This window comes from Myiozetetes cayanensis, unplaced genomic scaffold, assembly GCF_022539395.1.
Source record: "Myiozetetes cayanensis isolate MyiCay16 unplaced genomic scaffold, myiCay2020 scf13, whole genome shotgun sequence".
Taxonomy (NCBI): Eukaryota; Metazoa; Chordata; class Aves; order Passeriformes; family Tyrannidae; genus Myiozetetes; species Myiozetetes cayanensis.
In genome coordinates, this window is record NW_026086937.1 from 13,267,454 (window position 1) to 13,280,057 (window position 12,604).

At 48.0% G+C, this 12,604-nt stretch overlaps 1 protein-coding gene across 3 annotated transcripts in view; it reads right to left on the reverse strand.

Moving 5' to 3' along the window:
• LPP (LIM domain containing preferred translocation partner in lipoma) overlaps positions 1–8,681 on the reverse strand; it is a 333,675-nt gene extending 324,994 nt beyond the window's left edge. For 2 of the 3 annotated variants that reach the window (XM_050308804.1, XM_050308807.1), the window contains exon 1: positions 8,549–8,681. The gene's annotated coding sequence lies outside the window, so the exon portion shown is untranslated. The remainder of the gene's footprint in view (positions 1–8,548) is intronic. The other variant, XM_050308803.1, reaches the window with a different exon arrangement.
• Positions 8,682–12,604: the final 3,923 nt, after the last annotated feature.

Genomic DNA, 12,604 nt, shown 5'->3' on the forward strand with positions numbered 1-12,604 from the left:
CCCTTCTGCTCTTCAGTTGTTCCCCCTCTGTCTGCCTTGAGAGCAAATTAGGATTTGGGTACAGGACAGTGCTAAAAGACTTGCTTATCTTCAGGCACCCAAGTAGCTGCAGAGTTCAGCTGGATTACTCATACACTTGAATTTCAAACTTACTATGCAGAAGGTTCACCAAGACCTCCTTAAATGGCAAAGATGCAATGCTGTGTTTTCCAAGCTCAGCTCTGTGCATCCCAAAGAACTCGAAAAAGAAATGGATTCTCTGAAAAAGCACTGAAGTGGAACTGTTCTAGGGAAGGCATAATTCTCATTTGCCCAAAAAACAGCCTGCAGGATCAGAAGTGATAGAGAAGCACCACAGCTTTAAGAGAAGCTTAAACTACCCTAAAAAATGTCAGTCATACTGTACCTGGGAAAATAAGCCACCGAGGAAGTGCAGAGCAGATGATGTGAAGTCCCCGTTACTTCTACTCCTTGAAATATGTTTTTATACATAAATACCACCTGAACCTTAACCATTTTCGTGGCTCATTTCTGGACCTGCTCACCACCACATTTCAGCTTCAACAGCATTAAGCTGCTCTAGCCTCCAAATGCCAAAGGCTAAGACCAGTTTTCACACTAATCAAGGCATTTCAATACACATGCAAGATAAGTACAGATCTTGCCCCCCGGTCAAGGATAATGATGATAACACATAAGAGGTAGGTACAAGTGGAAAAGACGGAGGAGATGGACTGCAAAGATAGGCATCACTGCAAAGAACAGTTCAGACTAATCTCCAGAGTTGAGTTGTAAGGATGCTAACTTCAGTCTGTAATTATAAACAATTCTTTCCAATGATCTCTCTGCTTTATTATCAGTTATGACTGCAAACGTAGGAGAACAATTCTGATCTATTTTTTTTTTCTCTCCATGATTGCAGCTTTAGGGGTGATATGAGACAACTAGTTTCACTTCTCTCCAAGTCTCTGTGTCCCATCAGTAAATTAGTAATAATTTTCCTTCACCTTGGAAAGGCACTACAAAAATCACTCCCCCAACTTGCAAAGTTCTCCAATGAAAGATCAAAATGCACTCAAGAAAAATACAAAGGAAATTAATAATTCTGCATTCTATCCCAAGTTTGAATAGTATGCAGTAAATAAGGCTTGGGGCCACACACTGCACAAAAAGAAAAGCAACTGAATAGCTGCTCATTATCACCTTCCACTCTGGACACAAAGAGTAGGTGCTTTGGCAATTAATTGTCTATATCATAATATCTGCTTGCAGGTGAGGCTGAAATTAAGGTTTCATCAACCACCTTCATTCTGGCATTTCATAGCTCCGGAGCACTTGGACTTCACAACTTTAACACCACTCTTTTAACACAGTTCCGTGCATGCAATTAACTACAGGTCTGCCACGTGGCTGCCACAACCACTACCCATTTTTCTAAGGAAATCTAGATTAAAGGCTTGTCTTGGCCACAGTAATAGCTTGAGGTATCTCTCAAGATTTGCCTAATCCCATGCAAGTCAAATCAAGTCTCTACCTCAAACAATGAGGTGTGTTAAATCCAAGTCAGCTGATGTCCTTCAGAGCTGAGCTGCAACAGGAACATCACTGAGGAGTAAGGCAATGATGATGCAGCAGCTGGAGCTACAACCACTTATCAGCTGCTAATTCAATCACTCTCACAACCCAGCCGCTGCTGCCTGCACTGTCTGGGAGACTCCTTGCTTTCATTCAAGCTTGCCTCACTAAGTAGAGTAATTCAAATCTGTTAAAGTGAGGTAATAAACTACTGAAACAGAGAACTCTTTAGGGTAAGTGCATACAGCACATTGCAGATGAATGTGCACATTACTGAGACAGGAACCACCTCAGCTAGGGTACAATGAACACAGCAACTGCAGCAGAACTGCCTGCAGGTCACCTCTAACAACACCCCAACATTTCTCTTTCAAAAACGCAAACCTCACCAACCTGAGTTCCATGCAGCCAGCCACGTCGCTGAAAAAGCCTACAGGAGATATCTTAAATTTGCTCTGTTTAAGGAAGGTTTGGAGCTGGACTACATCCACCCCACCACGCAGTGCAACACTACTCACCCCATTGGGCTCCAGCCTCCTCCACCCCACCTGCCTTTGCCCAGCTGTCTGAGCTGGTCCTTCAATAAAGCAGTTGGATCCTGGCTCCTCAGCAGCATTCCAGCCCCCAGCTACAAGGCAATGCACAGGCTCTCCTGTTGAGGAGTGATCAGGAGCAGGGGGAGAAAGAGACAACTGCAGCTCCCCACAATAAGATCAAGTGTCCAAAAAAAAAGAGGGGAATCGGGGGTGAATTAGAAACTGATGCATAAACAAGACCTGACTGTGCAATTCAGAGCTAACAGGACAGTTTACTAAATGTTAATTAAATCCTTAGTACCTGTCACTCCAGTCGTGGAGATCAACTTATTTTTAAATTAAATAAGCAATAAATGCTTAAATGAACTTCTATTAAACTTCACCCAGTGAATGAAGTATGTGGGGCTTTTAATAGACATTAAACAGCATAGTTATGGCAAGTTAGTTGGTACTTTATTACCTAAAGATAATGGCCATATTTAATCTCTACTAACTACTCCACTGGCGGCACAATCATCCAGGACTTGGCAGAAGTTTGCCTGCCTTGAAGCATCACTGAGCAGAGGGAGTAGGGGGAGGAAGGCAGCCAAGTGCTGAATGGCACCTACTTAGAGGATGCTCATGTGCATAAACCCACTTAAGACACAAAACAGGATCCCTCCCAGACAGATCTGGAAACCCCAAAGAGGGCTGATGGACTGCAACCAGAAACAAAGCTGGCATAAGCCAGAGACCCTCAAGCATCCCAACTCCCCACAAACCAAACTAAGTAACTTATAGTTTTTCTGAGGAGTTATTGTATTATGGGGTTCCCTTGTGGCATCAAGGGCAACAGAAAACATCCTAACAGCCTGCAACACTCAAAAGCTTATAACTTTGTCTAAGAAAAGGTTATCAGCAGCCCACAACTCCACCGATGTTTGTTTTCCTTCCCTGAGCATATTGTGATAGTTCGGGAGTGCTTCTGACTCACACGTGTGTGTCACTGTCACCCACAGATCCCAACAACAGATACTGACAGTCTAAAATGACAGAGACTTGCTGACAGTGACTTAAAAATTATCATTTTCATGCCAGCTCTTGCAGTTGCTCAGAACCTGATCGAAACCAGCTTTTGGAGATTAAATCAGAATCTCCACTGAGTTGTCTCTACCAATATAACCTTAATTACAATGATTAAGTGTGGGCAGTGGGTTTTGGTTTTTTTCACATTTGGACTGGAAACATCACCAGCCCTACCTGGCTAACCATGCCCAGAAGCAGAATGAATGAAAAGAGCCAAGCCTACACCCTGCTAAACTCCACTTCTTAGGCAGGCACAAGCTCTCAAAAGCTTTTACATTTTGTGGGGATTTTTTCTGGTCTGTGGTTTTCGGTTTGATTTGTTGTTTTCTTTTCTCTGTTTGTTTCTATTTTACAAAACAAAGAGCTCCCTAAATCAAAAAGAGGAAAACACAGAGCTCTTCAAACTTTACTGATGCTCTCCTCCAGCATCCCAATGCACACGTGGAAGCCAATCACAAGACCTTCCCTCCAATCCTTCCTCTGGAACCCTTGTTTATAAAGTTATTTCGAGTTCTATATTTTCCTACATATAACCCACACTCTTTAAAGGTATTGTTCCTTGTGAATCTGTCCATCAGAGAACCCACATCCTTTGGTAAGTTACGGTTTCCATCTCCTTTGTTCCTGCCTGCTTTGTTCTGGCTGCAGTTCCAGTAAGCTCTCTAGCTTTTAGCAGAATTACCCTGCTACGAGAGCGAGAGCAAAGGGAGATGATGAAGCCAGCAGGGTGAAAAGGCAGAGGACCGAAAGCAGACAGGAGCATCACTGTCTCACTCTGATGTGCACAGAGCAAACACAGACACTGAATCTCAGGTTTTTGGTGGGTCACATGGACTTGGTATTCATATTGCTTCCCTGAAGGCTCCTCCTCATCAATAAAGAAACAATGTACCTAAAAAGCACAGAGATACCTAAAAAAAATCACAGAATATCCTGAGTTGGAAGCGACCCACAAGAATCATCGAGTTCTACTCTTGGCCAGTATATATTTCTTCATCATCCTGAAGCCATCCTTAAAACCTCTCCATGCACGCACAGGGACTTCCCTCCACCTGAATGGATCACCAGAGCTGCTACAGATCACACCAGAGCCTGGACAACCAGTCAAAGGTGAAATCCAGCATGGTCTGGTGCCAGCCGGAGCAGAGGGTACAAGTGCTGCTCAGAGTCATATCAGAGCCAGAAAAGTTATTTTATTAGGAAGAAGGCAGAGCTGTGAGGATCAGGCTTTCAGAGACTTGACAAGCAACAAAATGCCACTGAGGATGTATTGTTCACACAACCATGATGGGCAAAGGAATAGAGAAACCACTGTGGGCACCCTGAGGGTATATGTTTCCACAGACGCACGGAAACTGTCTTCTTGGAACAATTTGTCATCCACCCAAGCTACTGCTTTTCTCTAGCTACAGTCAGCAAGAGATGCTTCATGGAAACCTATATGAAACAGTCTCTTCTTTCCAAATAGATGTTTATGATACAATGGGCACCACCATTAGCTGGTATAACTCTGAATGTACCTGACATTCATACAACCATCCAATCTCCTATCCACACTTGGCTAAATTCTTGTTCTCAGCAACATCCTGCATAATAAATGCCACCATTTAGTTACACTGAAAAGTATTTAATTTAGCCACTTTCACTTGGTTTGTATCTGTACAAAGAAACTGACACCCCTTTTCCACAGCACTGTTTCTGTGACACCTTTTTGACATGTGTCCTCTTAACAGGAGCAAGCCCATACTGCCGGTCAAACTCCCTCAGGTTTTCCAGCTCCCCACCCTTCTTATTATCCCTCTCCAAAACTGCATACACAAAGTTTCACTGATCTCAAGGGCACTACTAAAGTTATACAGTCACACATTATACAGGTAGAACACAAGCAGTGATTTTAACAAGGCAATAGCCAGGCTTCAAAACTGAGCAGTGTCTACACTCTGACCATGAACCCCTGCACTGTAATTCTTACTGTGAGTTATAATTAAAAATACATACTGATGATCATATCATATTATACATGTAAAAGCACTCCAGCTCCACTGATATAGCAGCCAACAGTACCCCGTGCCTCAAAAAACTCACTAGTCCAGTTCTGGAGCTTCGCCCCTGAATATCCTAGAGAAACAAGTGCTTTGGCAAGGGATACGCACCTGAATCTAACATTATTCGAAAGCTTGAATTACACTGCATCAGTTCCTCATTCTGCCCATTGCCTCACTAACACTGCACAGGTGTTACTCAGAGCAATGCAACTTTGAAATCAAATGTGCTCTGCAAATTTCCATGAGACAAGGCAGGTAAACTAACCATGATTGCCAGGATAGGGGATCTGAAAATTACTTCTGGCCTGCCAGTCTAAAGCCAGGTTTTGGCCAGTTCATCCTGGTATCAAGACAGCACATGAGAGACATCATCATTCAATACTTTTATGCCCTAAAGCTGGGTGACTGCTCCACCAAACAGGAACTAGGGACAGGACTCACAGACTGGGAACCTGCACCAATATGGGCATGCTTACCAGCATCCTGCCCTGATATCCAGGCTGATCTCCAAACATGCTCCAAAGGTGAAAAACTCACCTCTGTGCAACAGGAATCAGAGCTTCTCACCCAGCTCTGTATCAGCATCTCTGCCCAGCCAGTACCAACCACGCCAGGTGAGCAGGGCTTGCAAGACAGACATCCGCACCAGGAGAAAAGCAATACCTCTCACCAACTCGGGCACCATAGGGACTGTACAGCTGCAATGCATAGCAGCTTGGGGCTGTACCTACAGATGCTTCAACAAGACACAGTTTTAGCTTCATTTTCCTGGACACATCCTCCATTTCCACCCAGGAGTTTACCCAGGTAGCACACAAGTGCTGCACACGATTGTGTGCACGACTGTTGGCAACACGGAACACACACAGCCAACATGCCCATGGCCACAAAATACACATGGTGGGACTGACTTCTGGGCAGCGACTCTCTTGCCCACTACAAGGCATTACTCTACAGCCAAGAGATGCCCAAAAAGACTATGGTGACCTTCAGCAACGCATGTGCTCCAAACAGGCCCTCTAACTGTGGGGCAGGGAAAGGAGCCTACAAGGATCAGAAGACATCTGATGGCAGGAAAGCCCCTAGCACTGATGGCAACTGAGTGCTGCCACTATCCCAGACCCAGTGTTCCTGATGTGGCCGTTTTTCTTAACAACCTACACAAGCTGACTCAGGTGGAAAAAGAAAACCTGAATAAAACAATTAAAGGAAAACCACCTGTGAAACAATGGGCAACAGGCCTGAAGGACCCATTAGCAGCATCAGCATTATAACAAAGTTACAGGCAGGACTAGACACAGAGCTAGGGCCTTAGTGACAAGTGGCTCAATGGCCACCACACACACCATCACCTGCAGCCCATCCCACAGGTAAAAACCCTCCAACAAAGGCTAAACAACTGAATAGGGGAATAACAGACCTAATAAATTCAGGAGCAATAGGAAAAAAGACCATGGAGTAGGCAGGGGGAGACAGAGAAGGCCAACAGAGAGAAGTTTTCAACAGTAAATCTTTATCCACAGATGTACGTACTTCCCAAGGGAAATCCCAGAGTATTATTTAGCCTTTTCTGGGCCAGTCTTGGTGCAGCAAGGGTGGGGATAATTAGAAAGTCCCTCACATCCCCAAACTGTGCTGGTGCACAGTGGGCTGGGCTACACACAGGACAGGGGCCAACATTTTTCAGCATGAACACAGCCACATTATTAATAGAGATGAAAGGCTGTGTCCTGTTTCCCAGCTCTGCATGTTCCCATACCTTCCTAATACCCCATATCTGCAATTATTTGGTGAGCCAGCACCTGCTGTATCACCCGGCTCCAGGGATTTCCCACTCTCTCAGATCTTGCCCCAGAAATCACTCCTGGAACAAATGAGCACAAGCTCTGTAGGCAAATGAGTATATGGAAGCAAAGAAATCCTCAACTCTAGAGTATTTCCACAGACTTGACACTTCCATGTGAGATAGTGCATTTTGCATTGGGTTAAAACTACTTTGTGCAGAGGAACCAAGGTCTTGTGGATGTGCAGGAAAACATATGAGCAAGCTCCTAAAATTTTCGTGTATCAGTTGCCTAACAAAACAGAAAAAAAAACCCAAACAGGAAACTAACCAAACAACAACACAACTGGGCCAAAAAGCCAACTCCTACAGGTGTAAAACAAGAAACAAACAAAAAAATGAACAAAACAAAGCGGGAGGCTCCAACTCTCGTTTGTTTCACCAGCAGGGCCAAGCTGCACCTCGAAGTACAGTAGCCAGAGCAATTACGGCAGGAGTTTCTCCATCAATGTCTCCTCGGGAGCGCTGCCTGCTTCCCAAGTGCAGCCCCGGGGCGCGGGGGAGCGCTCCTGAACAACGTCAGTGGCAAGGTTAGCCTGTTCAGAATGGGAGAGCAAAAAAGAGGGGAAGAAAAAAACCAAAAACTATAATATAAAAAAAAAAAACAAACCCTGCGTGACGTCAGGGTGTGGGAAACTTTTCCGTGCTCACCTGGTGGGGAAGGCTGGGCCTCCCCCGGCGTATAAAAACCGCCGGGGCTTTACTCAACTTGTTACTTACTACGAGCCTGGGCCGCGGGCCGGCGGGGCCTCGGGGCGGGGTGGCGGCCCCCGCCCGGGCCAGGTGCACCTGCGGCCGGCGGCACCGAGCCCGTCCGCCCGGGGGGACCCCGGCCCGCCCGCCGGCACCGGGGGGAGCCGTACGGAGGGGCCGCCCGAGCACCGGGAAGCTCCCCGTGTCCCACGCCCGGCGCTGCCCCCGCCCCGCGGCCGAGCTCGCCCCGTACCGAGCCGGCCCCCTCCGCCGGCCGCGGCGCCGCGGGCGGAGGGAGGAGCCAGGACGGCCCCCCCAGGCAGCCGAGCACCGCTCCCCGCCCCAGCCGGGGGCTCCAGCTGTGGCACAGCTGCCTCGGCGGGCGGAGGGGGTGGGAAGGGGGAGGAAGGGGGCAAGTTATTATCTGCAACAATACCTCGGGGAGGAGGCAGCGGAGGCGAGCGCGGCGGCGGCGGCGGGAGGAGGCGGCGGGGGCGGGCCGGGGGCGGCACCGGCACCGCCCCCGGGACCGCCCTGCGCCGTCCGCCCCGGCCCCGCCGCCGGCCCCTTCCTTCCTTCCGCCCGCCGGCCCTTCCGCGCCCCGCGCCGCTGCCCCGCCGCGTCCCCGGGCGGCCCCTCCCGCGCTCCCTCCCGGCTACCCCCACCCCGCGCCCGCCGCTGCCCCCGGGCAGCCCCTCCCGCGCCCCGCCCCGCTGCATCCCTCCCTCCGCTCCTCCGGCTCTTCGCATCCCCCCACTCCCGCGTTCCTCCTGACGCCCCCCGGCCCTTACCTCCCCCGGGTGTAGGGCAGGGGGGCCCGGCGGTCCCGAGCTCGGCGGCGCGGCCCCGAAACAAACAGTGAAAGCGGCGGGCGCTGCCTCCCGCTCCGCCGGGTTGCCGCGCTCTGCCCGCGGCTGACGTCAAGGGCCCAAATTCCTGTCTTTCCCTGCAGGCAGATTTGTCCATGTAAGGGCTGGGGCCGGGGCCGGGGCCGGGGCGGCCGCACGGCGGGAGGGGGCTGCGCTGCGCCGCGGCGGAGGGAGGGCGGGGGGCAGCGGCCCCCGCTACCTGGCGGGGGGGTAAAACGGGGCTGGAGGCGGCCCCGACCCTGCGAGCATCACCTTCCTGCCCTGCATCCCGGGGCCGGGGGAGCGTTAGGCCCAGAAATCCATCCTGTGCCTTGCAGGACCCAAATTTCCACAGGGAAGTTTTGTTCAGAGTTCCTATCATTTTTGGGTGCTTCTTCGACCAACTTTTTCTCTGTTCTTCCACAGCTGAGGCGAAGGAAAAGGTGAGGGGAGGTAAAAGGTGCTAGGAGTTCCAAAGGATCTGCTTGTTCAAGAGATTCAGAACAAAACCTGTCGAGAATATTAAGGAGAGGGGGAAGGGAAACTATTTTCTGATTGCTTTCTGTTTGATTGTTTTGTGGCTATTTCTAAGGACTGCAATTAAAATAATTGGGATTTTTAGTGTGATTGTTTTTATAATGGAATGTTACCCTTTAAGTAGCTGTTAGGTATCTGCATCTGCCCTTAAGAGAAAGGGAAGACAGAAGGGTTACATTGTGTTCAGGCTGTGGAGGGGAGCACTGCCAAGCCTTACTCATTTGGAAAGAGATTTCTGGATGAGTTTTTAGGCACTTTAAATGTATTTCATTTTTACAATAAAGGGCTCTGCTATTTGCTTTCAGAAGATGTTTACAATCTTATCCCATTACCAGCTTTAATGTCCACAGACAGTCCTTGACAGCCCCAGGAGGGCCAGTTTGCACGTAAGGACCCAAAAAAGGATAATAAGTGCCTAAAGACTTAAGAAGCTGGAGTAGAGAATTGTGATTCAACCTCTCTTCACCTTCCCTGCCTGCCAAAGTCAGTGTGCTTCTAGATCAGAGACCCCAGGAGATACCACTATGCTCTGACAGGCACCCCCTCCCTGGCAGGCCCCTCAGAAGGGGAACCATGGTATATACCAAATTGAGTCCTGAGTGCACATTCCCTGTCTGCTGTTGATTTGGTGCCCTGTGCTGGCCTCCGTGTACCAGGGATGCTAAATTCCCCCCAGGAACAGAGAGGGCTGCTGGGCCAGATGCTGTCTTAGAAGCACTGCAGCTAAATCTGCATGAGCCTGTCAGTCACGGCCACAGGCGTTTTCTAAGCATTATGAGTATTACTAGAAATACCCAAGCCTTGTCCTAGCCACCTACCCTGTGTTTAAACCCTAGTGAGATCCAAAAAAGCTGAATAGTGCATGAGTCACCAGGGCCCTGTGCTGTAGGTGTACCTAGAGTGCCAGCAGTGCTCTGTGAACATGGCCTGTTGTGAAAGACATGGGCACAGCTGCTTTCTAGAGCACCGGTGGATGAGACTGTAGAACCAGCTTAAGTGGAGCAGCCAAGGCCCTGTAAACCTGAGTTCAGTTCAATCCCTCCGAAACCTACAATTCACCTGTATCCTTCCATCTCAGCTCTTTGACCACTGGGATGCAAGGTCATGCTCCTGCATTGCCCTCCAAGGACAACTCATGATGGGATTTTATGCCACCAGGAGCAGGTGGTCATCACCAGGGACTGCCTGGCACTCATGTCTGTCAACCTCAGCACAGTGAGGCCCTCAGTGGAGCCCAGATTTGTAATGCTCCTGAGAAGCAGATACACACAGGAACTGTTACCTGGATTTTTTTCTCTGTTGAGTTTTCTCGCAGATCTGCCTAGTGTGTCAGTTGATATCTAGGGGAAGCATCTGAACACTAAAAAAGAAACATTTGGCCCAAGATGAGAGACAAGTGTTCTTCATTTAGTATTTCAGAGAAAACCAGTGGTCAAATACTTTCCCTGTCCCATATCCAGCAATTATTGCTTCTTTATCCATCAAGCTCATGCAATTTTCCAGTCCTGTTAACAGAAGATAAAATACTTTGCCCATCCATAGCAACCTCCTTTGAATGATCCCACAAGTTTTAAGCCTTGAGCCTCCAAAGTGTAAGATAGTAACTACTACTACCTCCATTTTGCAGGTAGATGAACTGTGACTAATCCTCTGCAGCTCAGAAGCAGAAGTTTGATTTGCAGCCCATTACCCTTGTAACGTACTGCCCAGAATGGTCACTGCCTTGTCAAAAAAAGCATTAATTTTTTTTTTTCCAGTTTCCTATCATGACCAATATCATACACTTTGGAAATGAAAGTAGAAAATTCAAGGTGTTGAGCCTGGCTGTGAAAATCTGTTCTTTGCCTGGAAAGAATCAAAAATACTGGCAAACATACAGTCATTCCTTTGGTAATATCTACCGCACCCTGCACCATAGCAGCAAAATGAATTAAACAGCAAAAGGCTGAAATGCCTGACATTGCATAGGCCACTCAGGAGGCAGGAATACAGGAGTCAGCCTGGGCCAGTATTAAGTCAAGGAAATTAAGCTTTTTAGTGGTTAAAGTGCATGACTAGGAGATTGGAAACCTGGCTTCTGCTCCTACTTTTCCTCTGTTGTGTGACTTTAGACCAGTTGATTCGCTTCCCTGTGTCTGGAGGAGCCTTATAAACCCAGAGCACAAGGTTTAGAGCAGAAAATGACACACCTCCCATCAGACCCTGTTCTGTGCGAAGTTTCCAGAAGTCACCAGGTGAAACCTTGCTTTTCAGAGTTTGGGGTCTCTCCTTTTCAATGAGATTTCAGTTGTAAAAATCGCAAAAAAAAAAAAAAATAGGATGGGAAGAGCCCTTGGGAAGCCACATGAATTCCCTCTCTCAGGCCACAAAGCACTGCCTAAACCATACCTGACAGAGGTTCACCTACCCTGCTGGTAAGAATATCTGGAGGATCCATTCCAGAGCTTCACAGTTAGATAAATTATCTCTAACCCAAGTCATTTTTGCTGCAATTCAGCTCTTAATCAGATGGAGTTGTGGGGATCTGACGTATTCCTTCACTAGCAACAATTTCAAAACAACAGGAAAGTCGCCCACCTAGTGAACTAATTCTTCTGTGGGTAAAAGCCAGAGAGGCTGGAAAACACACTAAGCTTGTGTTTTTGGGAGAGCTGCCACCTGATTTTCAGACAAAGATCAGATGCAATTAGCCTGAGATCAACTGGAGACTCCTGCCCCAAACCACAGCACTTTTCACCCACCTCGCCAGGAGGACACCTGTTTCCACCAAGACACACTTGACTCTTCAGTCTCCAAAGGGTATTCTTGGAAGCATATGCAAACTCTGAGCTCACAGCAGTAACATTCCTGTGGCACTGGGGAAGGAATGAGGAAACACCAGGCAGACAGGAGAGAAAAGACTCAACCTTGCAAGTCTGAATTAATTTCCAACCAGGGTACATGTTTCTGATTGAGAGATACACACGTGCATGCTGCCTGCTGGAAGGAATCTAGGAACAGCAGTGGGCCAAGATTTGTCATTCCCACTTTGCAGGTATGTTTGCACCCAGACAGGAATGCAAGACATGGTACTGGGCAGGCATTACTGAATCACAGATCATTGGCAGCAATCAAGTCTGGGCCAGAACCCCAAGGGAATCTTCACTGATGAGAAATACAATTTCCAATAACCTCCTCAACTTTCTGTGAGTGTATCAGAGATAGCGATGACCATCAAACCCTACATCTCTGTGCACATCTTTGATTTTCAAGTGGTTCACAAGATGCTCAGTTTTGCCTGGGAATCAGTCCTGTCTAATTCCATATCATTTCACTTCAGTGAGTTTGGGGTACCTCAGGAGTGTATAAACCTCTGCACCCATTTCAGAGTCTGCTCCCTTCCCTGCTCCATCCGCTGTCCAGGTCATAGCTGCCTGTGCCACAGGAATGGTAAAGCTTTGTAAAACTGCTAAATCCCAATGC